The sequence below is a fragment of the Lygodium microphyllum genome, chromosome 4, assembly GCF_053477565.2.
Source record: "Lygodium microphyllum isolate KBCC chromosome 4, Lygodium_microphyllum_v1.1.10, whole genome shotgun sequence".
In the NCBI taxonomy this organism is placed as follows: Eukaryota; Viridiplantae; Streptophyta; class Polypodiopsida; order Schizaeales; family Lygodiaceae; genus Lygodium; species Lygodium microphyllum.
The window spans coordinates 97,002,892-97,017,912 of NC_141138.1; positions in this window are offsets into that span (position 1 = coordinate 97,002,892).

Sequence of the window (15,021 nt, forward strand, 5' to 3'; positions counted from 1 at the left end):
AAGGAGTCACATCCAAATAGAATGCAACAGTTCTCTGTTTTCTATGAGTTGCCGTATTGGACTCATTTATAGATCAACCATTTGTGAAAGGGAAGTGGAAACCCGGGAGGAAGAAGAGCAGAGAGAGAGAGAGAGAGAGAGAGAGAGAGAGAGAGAGAGCCAAAAGTGGGAACTCCAACAACCACAATGTGTGGCCGGGCCTTCCTTTATTCAAACTGTCACTAAAAGAATAAAGAATAAGTGACTGTGACAGGTGTCCACCACCTACAGTGTGCAATGGCAAGTACTATCAGTGTAGTAATACATGAGCGACTAGGCGGAGGCGCTTTTACCCCCAACAACCTCCCACTTAAAGGCGAATCTGCCCTAGTGAGAGAGAAAAAAGAAAAGACAGTACAACATGTACACATGTACAATCAGGATGAGGAAAAAGACGTCATCTCATCCAATGCCCATCAATCTCCTAAGGAAGGCAAAGTGCTCGGTAGAGAGACTCTTCATGAGCAAGTCTATAGGATTCTACTCAGTCGGAATCTTGACAAGGTCAATAGACCTATCCTCAACGACCTCGCGAATGATGTGATACCTCACCTCAATATGTTTCGTCTTCGCATGGAAGACTAGATTCTTGGCCAACTGAATGGCACTCATAGAATCCAAATGCACTGTAGGCATAGCATCTGTCATACCAAGGTCAGCAATCAAACAACCTAACCAGATAGCCTCTTTGCAAGCCTCTGTGGCTGCAGTATACTCAGCCTCTGTAGTAGAAAGGGCCGTACACTTCTGCGCCTCTTGGACATCCAAGAGATAGCCCCTCCAGCATAAATGAACACATAGCCAAAGGTGGACTTCCTACTATTTGCATGTCTTGCATAATCAAAGTCAGTGTACCCCATGACTCCTGTATCCTAGCTACCATAACAAAGACACATATCTGTTGTGCCCTTCAGATACCTCGTGATACTCTTCACAACATCCCAATGTTTCTTGCCAAGTGTAGCCATATAACGTGTCACAACCCCAACTGCAAAAGCTATATCTTGGCGGGTGGCTATCATGGCATACATAAGACTGCCCATGACTAATGCATAGGGAAACTTGGCCATCTCGGCCCTCTGCTCATCTGTCTGCAGACAATTGGCCTGTGAAACCTTCACATGAGAAGATAATGGGCAACCAATAAGCTTAACATCCTGCATGCGTAAACGCTTAAGGACTTTATGAATGTACTCCCTTTGTGATAGATAAGTAGTCCGTGAGATCTATTGTGCGTAATGCGCATACCAAGTATATGAGAAGCTTGTCCCAGATCTTTCATCTCAAAGCTCTTCTTGAGTTGAGCCTTAAGAGCATCTAGCTCCTCATGAGCTGTCCCTGCTAAAAGCATATCATCCACATAGAGTACCAAAATCAGTAAAGAACCGTCATGGGCTTTCTTCGTATACAAGCACGGATCCATAGCACTGCAGTTGTAGCCCTGTGACTGCATGAACGCATCAAACTTATGGTACCATTCCCTAGGTGCCTGCTTCAAGCCATATAGACTCTTCTTTAGCTTGTACACTAGGTGTTCCCTGCCAGGGTCTGCAAAGCCCTTAGGCTGCTCTATGTAAATCTCATCATGCAAGTCCCTATGAAAAAAAGGCCGTCTTGACATCCATCTAGTACAAGTCCAGGTCAAGCTATGCAACCAAGGCTAAGACTAAGCGTAGGGTGGTTATCTTGACCACAGGAGAAAAGACTTTAGCAAAGTCAACATCATGCTCCTACCTAAAATCCTTAGCAACCAATCGAGCCTTGTATGCCGGCTTGGGATGTCCAAGGATACTTTTCAGCTTGTACACCCACTTGCATGGCAAAGCCTTCTTACCCTGAGGCAAGGAAACCAAATCCCAAGTCTGATTCTTATGTAATGAGTCAAGCTCAGACTGCATAGCCCTCTCCCAAGAGTGGCAATCACCCTTGCACATAGCCTCATCATAAGTGAGAGGCTCTCCTGCATCTGTAACCAGTACATAATCCATAGAGGGTGCAAAACGGTCAGGAGGTCGTCTATCTCTAGTAGAATACCTCAATCCAGGCTCTACTGCCTGACCGACATCCTGTCTAACATCAACATGTCTAGCATCTGGGCCATGAGCATCAGGTGATGCTGGGCACTGTCTAGCTGATCGTGGAGTGGGTTGAAGCAAGTGGTCCTCTTGAAAGATAACTCTATGTACCTCAACCACTTTCTCAGGCGGCATATGCATTTTGTCCTCATGAAAGATGACATCATGGCTGCGGATCACTTTCCGTGCTTGCGGATCCATTAGATGGTATCCCATCTCTCCTGCATCTCCATAGCCAATGAAAATGCATTTGATACTTTTACGATCCAATTTATTGTGTTTGTCCTTGGGCACATGGCAGAATGCCTCACATCCAAAGACACGCAAATGATCATAAGAGGGGGGGCTTGCCTGCCCATACCTCCTTTGCAATCTGAAAGTCAATGCCACTACTAGGCAACCTGTTAATGAGATACATTGTAGTAGTAACTGTCTCAGCCCAAAAGTGTTGCAGTAAGCCAGCCTGGTACGGACGCTTTCCTGAATGGTCCTACTCATGCGTTCAGCCATACCATTCTGGGATGGGGTGTAAGGGGTGCCCCGGTCAACTGACGCTTAATATCCCACTCATCACAAAACTACTCAAAAGCACGTGATACATACTCACCCCCATTATCTAACCTTAGGCATTTTAGCCTTTTCCCAAACTAGTTCTCTGTCAATGCAAGCCAACACTGAAATCTGTCTAACACATCGGATTTTCTCTTTATGGGATAAGCCCAAACCTTACGTGAGTAATCATCTATGAAAGTAACAAAGTACTTTGCCCCACCAAGTGACAGATAGGACATGGGCCTACATATATCTGAGTGCATAAGAGCCAAGGGCTCACCCACTCATTTCTTACCAGACTTTTTATGCATGTTTCTAGTCTGCCTGCCATACAAACAATGATCACAAGAATCAAAATTCGAAGAGTCAAAAGGGGGAAGATACTGCAAAGCACGAAGCATTTTCATTCCTTTAAAAGACATATGCCCTAAGCGAGCATGCCAAAGGGATACATGGGGAATAGAACCCACAGACAAAACATAATTCAATGTAGCTCCAGATACAAGTAAGGGATAGAGGTTGCCAAACTTGGCACCTCTTGCAAAAGCACAAGCCTGCCACGAGTAATTTTCCATGCAGAGCCTCTAAAAGATACAAAATACCCTGCATCATCAAGCTGTCCAGCTGACATAAGGCTGCGATTCAACGCAGGTACATGGTGCAGATCATGCAAAATAAAAGAACTGCCAGAAGGAAACTGCAACCTAACATCTCCAATGCCCATAATGTCAAGAGACCTGTCATCACCAAGACGCACAGAACTAGACATGGTACGATAGGTATGAAATCAATCTCTACAGGGTGTCACATGAAAGGACGCACCTGAATCCAAGAGCCAGCATTGCGCATACATAGAATGTATCTCAGAAGTCTGTAAGGCATCGCATGAAGAACCTGCAAGTATGTAATCGTCATCTGAATCAGTGGCATGTAGTATGATATTAACCTCTTCTATCTTCACACTAGACTTTGCAGGTACAATACTACGCTTAGAAGACTTTTCCTGCACTTTTTCTTTTCCCTTTTGCTTGCGCTTATCATCATGCATTTTATGGCACTATGGACTAATATGTCCTTCTTTCCCACAATAATGACAGATAAGATCAAACTTCCGTCCATGAGACTAACTACGACCATGTGACTTGGACCTGGACTTCTGAGAGTCCCTACCCTTATGATCATTATCATGCATGCCATGTCTGCCACCTCTAACGGTCAATGCATGTGAAGAGTGGGAAGCATCATTGTTTCTCATGTTGATTTCCTCAGTCAATAAAGCACTCTCAACATCTTTGATTTTCAGCCCATCAAGCTTGTTTGTGCATATGGCAGTATGGAAGACATCCCATCAAGCTTGATTTTCAGCCCATCAAGCTTGTTTCTCATGTTGATTTCCTCAGTCAATAAAGCACTCTCAACATCTTTGATTTTCAGCCCATCAAGCTTGTTTGTGCATATGGCAGTACGGAAGACATCCCATGATTCAGGCAAGGTGCCAAGTAGAAACAACGGGTGCAAGTTGTCTTTGAACTCAATACCCATGTGACAACAAACTCTTCATGATAGCATGCAACTGACTGAAATGAGATGAAAGGGAGGTCCCCTCCTTCATGCAAAGGTCCATTAACTACTTCAGCCAATACATCTGTGACGCGGGACTGTGTTGCGCATAGAGCTCCTGAATCTTCTCCCCTAAATCCCATGCACTCTGATTCTTATCTTCAACAACATTATAATGGACCTCTTCTGAGAGTGACAAAATAATGGTAGACTTGCATAACTCATCAACTTCCATCCAAACGTCATCATCCATATCCTCAGGTTTGACACCCTTGAAATGCAAGGGTTTAATCTGCAACTTCTGCACCAAAACCTGCCATATTTGGGACTTCCAATACCCATAGCTGGTACTATCCAACTTGGCAATGTTAAAGAGAGCTGTGCCTTTCAAATGACTAGCCATAATATCCCAAATCAATGCAAAAAAGAAAAATTACAGGTTGTTGTAATTAGTAAAAAATGCACTAAAATCATTGTTAAAACTGGCTGAAAGAGTGGATTTTACCAAGAGAAGCACCTGTCCACCAAATATGACCAAGATAACATCAAGTAGTAGGCATTACCCTCATAGAAGTGCTCAAAATCTGCAGATTTCAGCTTGCTGTAATAAATGACAGCAGTATGTAAAACTGTCCCAAAATGAAGCAATCACTAATACATATGTCACTCCAACTACCAAATAACAAGATACATCCAACAATGAGTTTCCAGGGGCAAGAAGATACCAAGAATTGTCAAACCAATAACTTGTCAGGCAAGAGACATCTCATAGGTCCAGAAGTCATGCATGTAATGGGTCTCAGGGTAAGAGAAGAGACAAGCACAAGCACAACTGATAGAGCAAGAAGCTCAATACATAACCAGCCAAGATGCATACAGAGCTGACAAACCTGTGACAAAGATAGGTGCCTGTCCCAATAGGCGTATCAAATCAGCCCACTATAGACTAACTGCAGACATAAAGCTCTCAAGAGAGCAAATGCATGTAACTGTTCCACAAGCTTAAGCTCATTTGTAAATAAGACTCTATGTACATTCGAATATACCAAGAGGCTCCCACTAGAAGTGAAATCAGATGCAAAGAGAGCAAACAACGCTCTAATACATCAAATACATAGCATCAGACATGCCAAATCCTAGTAGGGTACATCCGAAGCATAAATCCCAAGCTATCTCAGACCCGTAAAGCATAAGCCTGAAAGCATTCAAAGAGCATGTAACTGACAACCAAATGTAATACCCAGTACATCCAAAATGCTCAAATACATCTGAAGATGAAGCTCCAAGTAACTATTAAGCATGGGCAAACCAAGTGGCATCCATATCTGACCAAAGCATAAATACAAGAGGCCTAATTGTCAAGCAGTGACAATAGGCATAGACCGGTCCAAAGCATGCTAACTGAAGCCAAATGCCAGTGAAGAACAACCAAGTCGGAGCTTAATACAAGCTCAAAAGCATTCCGGAACCAAGAAGAAGCATTTGACAACCTCCAAATACATTGCTTCATGTATTTGACACCAAGTAAATGAGCTTCAGTCCACTGTATTACTGTAAGTAATTTACTGTTAAATGAAGCTTAAACGGTGCTCAAATCTGCTCCAAATCAATCCCAAAGCATATATGTAGCATCCCATAACATCCGGGCATCACCGGGCATTATTAGGCATCAAACGAGCAATGCCAAGAAGCATCAAATAGTAAATGTCAAGTGCTGCCCTATTTTGACAGTCCTAGGATTGTGTATATAGCAAAGGGCTGAAGGGGGAAGCACTTGAATCAATCACCGGAAGTCAAGCACTAATGCCGGGGAGTCAAGCAATGCTTGAGAAGGTTGCCAAAAGTACTGGGAAGTCGAGGAGGAGCAGGGAAATGGCGGGGAGCAGATTAGCCCAACCCCCTAAAAATGCGCCAAAAATTGTGATGACTGTTCCTGGGGCTGGGGGGTCTTCAACAGCCCTCAGGATCACTTGACAATGTCGAGAGGGCTCCAATGCAACCCAGGAATAAGCTGATGAAGGTTTGGAAGCTCGGGGAGGAGGCGGGAGATCAAAACATACCTGCAAATGAAGGTGCCATGGCTACCATTGAAGCTCGGGTTGAAGATCTTCAAATCCGGGCTAAAGAGAATGTTAAGTAAGCTCCAATGCCTTTGCTCTGATACCAGTTAAAAGGGAAGCGGAAACCTAGGAGGAAGAAGCTTGGCGGTGAGAGCTATGGTGGATGGAGAGCAAGAGCCGAGAGAGAGAGAGAGAGAGAGTCAAAAGTGGGAACTCCAACAACCACAATGTGTGGCTGGGCCTTCCTTTATTCAAACTGTCACTAAAAGAATAAAGAATAAGTGACTATGACGGGCGCCCGTCACATTCAGTGTGCAGGCAGGTACTGTAAGTGTAATAATACACGGGTGGCTAGGCAGAGGCGCCTTTACCCCCAACAACTTATTGGATCCCATGTGTATTTTCAAGAATGTGGGCAGCTTATTATGGGACCACATTACAGGAAAGAGAGACATTGTAGGGGCACGAATAGATTTGAAAGAGGTAGGCAAGATGGAGGTGCTTTGGCCACAGCCGAGCACTGATGGTTGCTTCCAACTATCTCATGCTCCTTGGGTCTTGTCCACTAAAGAGAAGAGTGCATTGTGAAGCAAATTATCATGTCTACCCACATCTCAATGGATATGATGCATTCCCTCAAGTCCACTTTCTCTAAATATGACCAGTCTATTAGGGCTGAAATCCCATGATTGGCATAAGATATGTCAGGTTTATCTTGACCTTGGTTGTAAGTAGCATGTATATTTTGCTATTTAGTGTCTACTCAATGTTCATAATGCTTCTTTATTTGTGGTAGTTTGTACTACCAATCATAATCGTGAGATGTTTCACACCAAAAATATGTGAAGTGATTTACAGGTTGTCAAATTTAGTGCAATGGATTACCGTAGCTTCTCCATTATCATATTCGATGTACAGTGGTTCAAAGTGGTACTGGAAGAAGCTAGGACAACCATTCGGTGAGGTCCATCTAGATTTCCGAAAATAGATTTCGAGAAAAGATGGACTGATCTGCGTGACACGTTTGTCCTGTCGGCCCATTGTGAACATGTGCATGACCTTTTTTTAAAAAGAAAATTCACGACACAAAACAGTCACAAATGTTGATTCACTCTTATGTGTGCCCATTGAATAGGTAATCTTCTATCCAAATCTCTGATAACCTCAATGGTAGTATGTTGTGCCATTAGCTCCTTGGAGTGCGAGAGTGTATGATGAAAGCAATGTTCCCAGTGTAGATGAGGAGAATATGTAGAAGGAAGGGTTGATATGGCGGAGGGCGGAGGCCGAAGAGGACTTGGAGCGTGTAGAGGAGGCATACACACATTGGTAACGTAGATGAGAGATAAAAGACCATGAATTTGTTGAGAATGAAGTGGACTTCTCCTTCTATGGCGGCCTATCTATAGATCTTCTAGTGTACGCAGAGTTGTGCCATGAGATTGACATGGGGCCATAGGCATGGCCATATTTGCATCTATCTACTCAATTCGTTGATGAATCACTTTTAAGGGTACTTTAGAATGTGCATTTTAATTAGCATCATTTTTTTCAAAGTTATATTATTGTGCTTTACCTAAATCTTTATGTTGATTATACTAACATCGTTTTCTGTCTGCGTAAGTTGCCTTTGATGATACTTGGAGAGGAGGATGAGTCGAGGGATGAGCGATGAGGAGTTGCAGGAGATATTCACACATACGTCTCCACATCAGATGGCCTGATTTAGAGATATAGCAGACCAAGAGCTGTCTCGGACATCATCGAGCCATTCTATGAGATCTACTTCGGCATGCTCTAATGCTTTGGTTTCTAGTAGACAAGGCTGATGCTCTAGACTAGAGGGAGTGGTTTTGGGGGGTGCTGCAAAGATGTGGATGCTATGAGCCAATGATCGATTCTAGAGAGAGGTGCTACTCCTCGCTCTGGTCACATTCTAGAGAGGGTGGCTCAAGCGGCTGTTGTGGAGGCACCGATGTAGTGTCTTCGTCTTGTTAAGTTGGTGGATACTTGTCACCTCCAAGATTTGTCACACCTGTAGGGACATCTACTCTAGTGACTCCAGGTTTTGCTTAGCCATTTTCGTAGGTGGTACCCTTATGGGTGCTACTCTGAGAGATACTATCCCTGTGGGTATGCTTGATAGGCATCTCCTGGTTATGCTTAGGAGTACGATCGCAGGTGGGACAGGACACACCTTACATGTATCCCAGTAGGATATGGATACCTTGACAGGACGTGTGCTATGATCATGAACGATGAGGGGAGGAGGGGGATGTCTCGCATGAGAGAGTTGTGCCAACAAGTATTTAGGCACAGCGTTTTGGACCATTTGAAGAATATACCACAAGGGAGCAAGGACTATATAGTGGCATCATTGCATGAGGAGTTTCTAGTATACCTACCGTAGTAGAGAGGTTCTCCACTAGGTGGATGGAGTGTATGCCTGCATAATGTCACATAGACTATCAAGGCATTCAAGAGTGGCGCCTCAAAGCCCAAGTGGCTAGATGCAGATGATTGGTAGAGACTCAAGGAGGAGGCTACAGATTCTCCAAGACAGGCGATAACAGTGGGAGGCAACGAGGGTACGGTTGGAGGCAGGGGTTGTGCATCATCTGGGGAGTGGCGGCCACAGGACTTATTTAGAGAACTATTCTTGCTTTCTTATTTGCAATATCACTTGTACTAACAATCATGTTTCTAACAATTGTATTATGTTTTCTTTGTAGCACTCCATCAAAATCGTGATCCCACAGGTTTGGAGGCTCGATATGCAAAGAGACACGGTCTCACTACACTCATCGATAGATTGTATACGCGCAGTGGCCCAATAAGTCAATCATCTTTCTTGTCCGTAGTCACTTTTTTTTAAAATACATTATGTATGGTGGACTGGTGTGTAGTTTTTCATTTTGTAGAGTTCGTTCAATGCTCCTTTGCGTCGGGATGAGCTTTTTGATGGCGAGGATCTGTAGCACGCACTTCGATTCGTGGAGCGCATACCCTCTTCTTTTTTAGTCCTGTGATCTGTGTAGGCATCTTCCATGTACTATTCCTTAGATGTACTTATCATTCTTTGTATAAAATTGCATCTTGCGATAATTACAAATAGAATTTCATGTTTGTTTTGACTCTCCTCTCTCTCCATGGTTCCATGTAATGTCATGAGTTATCATCACTAGTCTTGTACTTATTCTATGAGTTATCAGTCTTGTGGTTTTTAAGTAGTTTTTATGCTCATCTTGATGACCATTGCATACCCAACGCAATATTGTTTTCCTATTTGATCGTCGATATTAGCATCATTGATTTCTTTGTACGTGTCACTATTGTCGTCGCTATGTATGTCACAAACCGTTGCTATATGCATCACATATAGTGATGGTTTTTGAGATGATTTTGTAGAGACGTTTGTATTGACGTTTTTATCGATGACAGGGTCAAATTTTTAATAAACATTTGCATCACTTTAAACATCGATACGAGGCCTGTATCTTGTAGTGTAAGTAGAAATTGTAGGTCTAAGGTCCTTAATTAATGGACATCAACATTATTGGTGTGATGATTGACTTAGCCTTTTTTTGCCAACTTTGTATTTTCCCCATCAATAAATGCACCACTCAATTTGTAAGAAATTGATTTTTTTGGGTCATCTAGAGACAAGTCTCTATTTTCCCCATCTTACCATCAATCAATGTATCACTCGAATTGTAAGAAATTAACTTTTTTTGGTCATTTGACAAGGAGGGGCACATGGCTATTGAAAAGCCATAGTTTTGTAGTTCCGAGCAGCCAATGAGCTAGTGCTGATCATAGCACACTATTCTTAGAAGTGAATGGCCTTTTGACTCGTGGAAACGGATAGGAGATAAACTATAATTGCATAGATGGACACAAAACTTCCCCATGGAAATAAAAAATGCCTCATGTAGACCAATGGTGAAGAATCTTTCCATGCCACATAGGATTACCAAGACTATGGTGAAGCCTTTTGTGATCATATGTGCAACATATCAATTGCTCTAACCATAGATACTGCAATAAACAAATTCTACCCAAACTAATCAAGAAACTAGTGTTTAACTACAGTAATATGGCATGCCCACCCAAAGTGGGATGCCACCTAAAGTTGGTTACACACTAGTTTGTGGATGCCCAATTTCCAATTTGAGAACCAATAGGAGGTAGGCTTGTGTGAAACAATGCACATGTTGTTTACACATAGGTTGTGGATATGTGGACCACTTTTCCTTGACTTTAATGCTTCCCCCACCCTCTTTTCTCCAAATTCTAGGCAAGGGAGTTTGGCTAGATGGAACAATCCACTCCCATGGCATCCAATAGGAAGTGAGTGCCGTTTGATTGTGCCACTGCCATTTCACCTACATAATAATCTCTCTGCAATTGATGGAGTTCTATACCTCTTTCTCCACTATTCACTGGACCTCAACCTCTGCGATTGTTAGTTGTGGGTGTGGCATTACCACTAGCTATGCCATCAGCAACAACTCCTTGGTTTGTGAGAGCATCAAAATGGTTTTTTCCCCTTGTTGCATCACTTGTGAATGCTATTCTTTTATCATTTTATGATTTTTTTTCCCTGATCAGTATCGGCCCTACAACAAGCACAATCATCTTGATCATTTTTGGGACATACATCATCAACATTGAGGTATGCTATTCTATAGTTGCTAATTCATTGTTACTATTTGTATCAATTTGGATAATCTTTACTTCATCATTGCTAATCTGATAGACTAATCCATTATTGTCTTGGAAATTTGGGCATGTATCACTAAAGACAAATACATTATCGTTGGTTACTGATAAACAAGTTGATTTATTCTCCACCATCCTGAATTTTTGGGGTAGGCATAATTGATAATGTGTATTGTGCATGGAGATAGTTTTGATGCTACATGGATACGTGAAGCTACAACAATACTATATACTAATTGTTATATTTGGTATGCTAATTATTCACAAATTAACTTTGACTTAGTTTTTAATTGGTTATTGTCAATTCAGTGTATGAACTAGTTAATGTTTATTGCTTTAATTATATAAACACGGTTAATTGTGTTGTTTTGATATGTCTAGTTGTTTATTTTGGAGTATTAATTACGTTACATTAAGTGTAAATTGTTCATCAATTAATGTTGATTTGGTGTGCTGGTCGATTATTGTTAATTTGATGGTACGTAAAGTTCAAATATCTGGAAGTGAGAACTGAGAGCTGGAGACAGGAGAGAGAGAACTGAGAGCTCCTTCGCCCTGTAGAGAGTTCCTTCGCCCCATTTTGTGGGTCACATTGGCACGTGGTATTTGTCCCCTACCTGCATGCATGCAGGTGGCATCACCTCAGGCAAAAGGCAGAGAACAGATAATATGGATGAAGTTTTGAGCACAGAGCAGGTCCTGCACATGGATTACAGAGAGGCCCTCAAACATGCAAGCATCGACATGGTGAAAGTCGCGAAACAATTGCGACATGAGCAGATCAAGTACAATGAAGCATGCAAAGCTGCCATTGCTTAGACTAATAAGAAAGTACACAAAGCCTCGATTTCCTTCACCTTTGATAGTGTTAAACAAAAGTATGCTGACATCCTTTGTGCTGGTCTTTTTCTCTATTTCATGGGACACCCTCTTAGTGAGGACGAGTTCTCATTGGTTCGACAATACCTACGGTGGAAAGGCCACCCTTCAGCAATACAGATTCATTGGGAAAGACTTGTACCTGGTCTTGGTGGGAACCAAAGCTGAACGTGACTGGGTCATTGGCTCTGCTGTGGGGCATAGAGGCAACTTGGTGCATACAATCCCATGGAGTACTTCATTTTCTCCCGAAGGGGTTCTCATGCACGAATGCATGGTATGGGTCTCCTTTACTGACCTCCCAACTCGTTGACGAAGAGGTTGAGAAAATTGCCCAAGGCCTGGGCAAAGTCCTCTATGTGCCCTCTCTTGCTACCCTTTCTAGCAAACTCAAAGTTGAATGATGGGCTTGTGTGTTGTGGGACCGGAGAAACGAGCCTCCAGACTACCTCGAGATCATGGATCCATCGGGCTTTGAGGTGCTGGTCGAGCTCAAATTCTTTCATTTTCCAGATGCTTGTTATAAGTGCCGTGAGAACGGGCATTTTGCCCGAAATTGCCCAAAAAAAAATGCAGCAGTGAAACACTACTTCATCTAATAATGGCTCTTAAATGCAAGATCAAGAAGACAAAACCCAAGCTGAACCATCTAAGGTCAAGGAATCGGAGATGGAGAAGAAGCAACAAGAAGAGGCAATTGGCAAGCCTCTTGCTAAACCCACCCAGAGTATACAGAACGCATAAATGCCATGGATAGGGCTTGCGAGCAACATCCTACCGACTCCACACAGACACAAAAGGAAAACGCCTTGCCAAAGAACGGATGGACCACAACCAAAGTCAAGAAGAAGCAGACCAGATTGTCTCTCAAGAAAATTACTCACAAACCTCTAGTTGACCGCAATGTCTATGCAACTATTGAGGGCTCTGATGACATTGAAATTGACTTCCATGAATAGCTTCACTGTGAATAAGCAATCGACTAAGGCGACCCTGCTCTCCTGGAATGTAAGGGGTCTGGCTAGCGAGTTGAGATGGAAATGATGCACGAAGCTTATTAAATCTCACAAGCCTTTGGTTGTGGCTCTACAAGAGATCAAATTAAGTGAGAAGATGTGGACAAGATCTCTATCCCAGGATTCACCATCTACGCTGACACTTTGGCCCGAGGCAAAGGTGGGACCATTTTAGCTGTCAAAGATGAACTCCGACCTCAGATTGCATGGAAAAAGGGTGATGGTACCCCTGTTGCGGTTAGGGCTTCCATCAGTGGTGAAGAGATAATTTTAGTGTAAATATATGCCCCCAATATATCAACTAAAAGGCAGTGTTTGTGGGAATTGATGAAGGGGAAGTTGGAATCCACCCCAACTCTGCTTGCAGGGGACTGGAATATGACACTATTACCAACAGATCGATCCTGTGGTTCTGGATCCATGTTGGTGGGAGAGAGAATAGCATGGGAAGCCCTACAATGCAATCATGATATGAGAGATCTAAATCTACTCTTCCAGCAGGAGAACTTGATGCCCTTCACTTGGCATAACAGACACGTAGGCCCTACCTGGAGAGTCAGCAGACTTGACAGAGTCTACGCTAATCTTGATGCATGGTGGCTTGGCAGTAGTACAAAGGTAAGAATCCTAACCCAAGAGACAGCTTCTGATCACCTGTCGGTCCTAATCACTTTTAAGATGGTGCTCTTAGTCAGAACCCCCGTCCTCCTCCCTTTAAACTGAATACTTCATTCCTTCAAGACAAGGCAAAGTTCTTCACCGAATGAAGTGTGTTTGGGCCCATGCTATTGATGAAAGCATCACACCTGGCTACAGATGGACCAGGTGCTTGCAATCTGTCACTAAGGCAGCTAAAAGTTTTGGCAAACAGAAAGCTGACCAAAGAAGGAAAATGGACTAGCACACAACTGAGGCAAGAGAAACACTTTTAAGAGTGTTGCAACACAACCCTGAGGACTGCTATATGCAGTCTACCCTCCTCGCTGTGTGGAACAGACACTGAGAGAATCTAAGGAAGTAAGAGTAGCTGCTGCAAAGGTGCAGCTCAAGGGGACATGGAAACTGCTGGGTGATGTACCATCCTCGCTTTTCTTTGGTGCACTCAAGCATAAACGGAAGAAAGAACTCATCGCAGACATTGTTGATATTAATGGAACCAAGCACACTGACGATCGGTCAATTTTGCATATATTCAAAGAGCATCTCTCTAACATTGTAGGTAATGAGCCCGATGAGCCAGAGAACTACCAAATGAGGGCGCACTGATTCCTCAGGACTGTGGTGAACCCTATCCAGCCTGAAGATGCTCTCCAACTTGAAAGACCATTTACTAAGGAGGAGATCAAATTCACACTTGATTGGATGAAGCAAGGGAAGATTCCAGGGCTTGACGGATTCCAACCTGAGTTTTTCCAAGTTCTCTGGGAATCCTGTTCTGAACAATTAGTCCATCTCCTCAACTGGGTTAGGAAAACATGCATGATTCCAGCAGAATGTAATGTTGGGCTCATAAAGCCTGCGCCTAAAGCTCTGGATAGGTCCAAACCATCCTACTGGAGGCCTCTGACCATGCTCCCCTTCACCTACAAAATTTTAGCCAAGTTGCTATCGGGCAGAATTAAGTTCTTGTTAGGAAAAGTCATACATCCTAGGCAATATGGCTTTGTTTATGGGAGGAAAATTCAGGATGTAGTTCTCAACCTTATTTTCTCCATTGACCATGCTTTGGGGCTAGATACTGACTTTGTACTGGTCAACATGGACCTCGATAAAGCATATGACAAAATTAACTGGAAGTTCATTATGTCTACAATGCAAGCATTTGGGTTTGGCCCCATCTATCTAGGCATGGTGGGTGCACTCTTCAACAATGCCACGTCATGTGTAATGGTGAACAGAAAGCTTTCCCAGCCATTTCCTCTGCGCGTATCAATCAGGCAAGGCTGTCCATTGGCACCTCTCCATTAGGCAAGGCTGTCCATTGGCACTTTTAAAGGACTACCCCTCCCAGATGGATCCCATATGGCAACCCAATTTTTTGCGGACAATAATGCCAGTATAGTCCAGGCAGAGAAGACTTCATTAGATAACCTGATGGAACTTTACCAGGAATTTGCA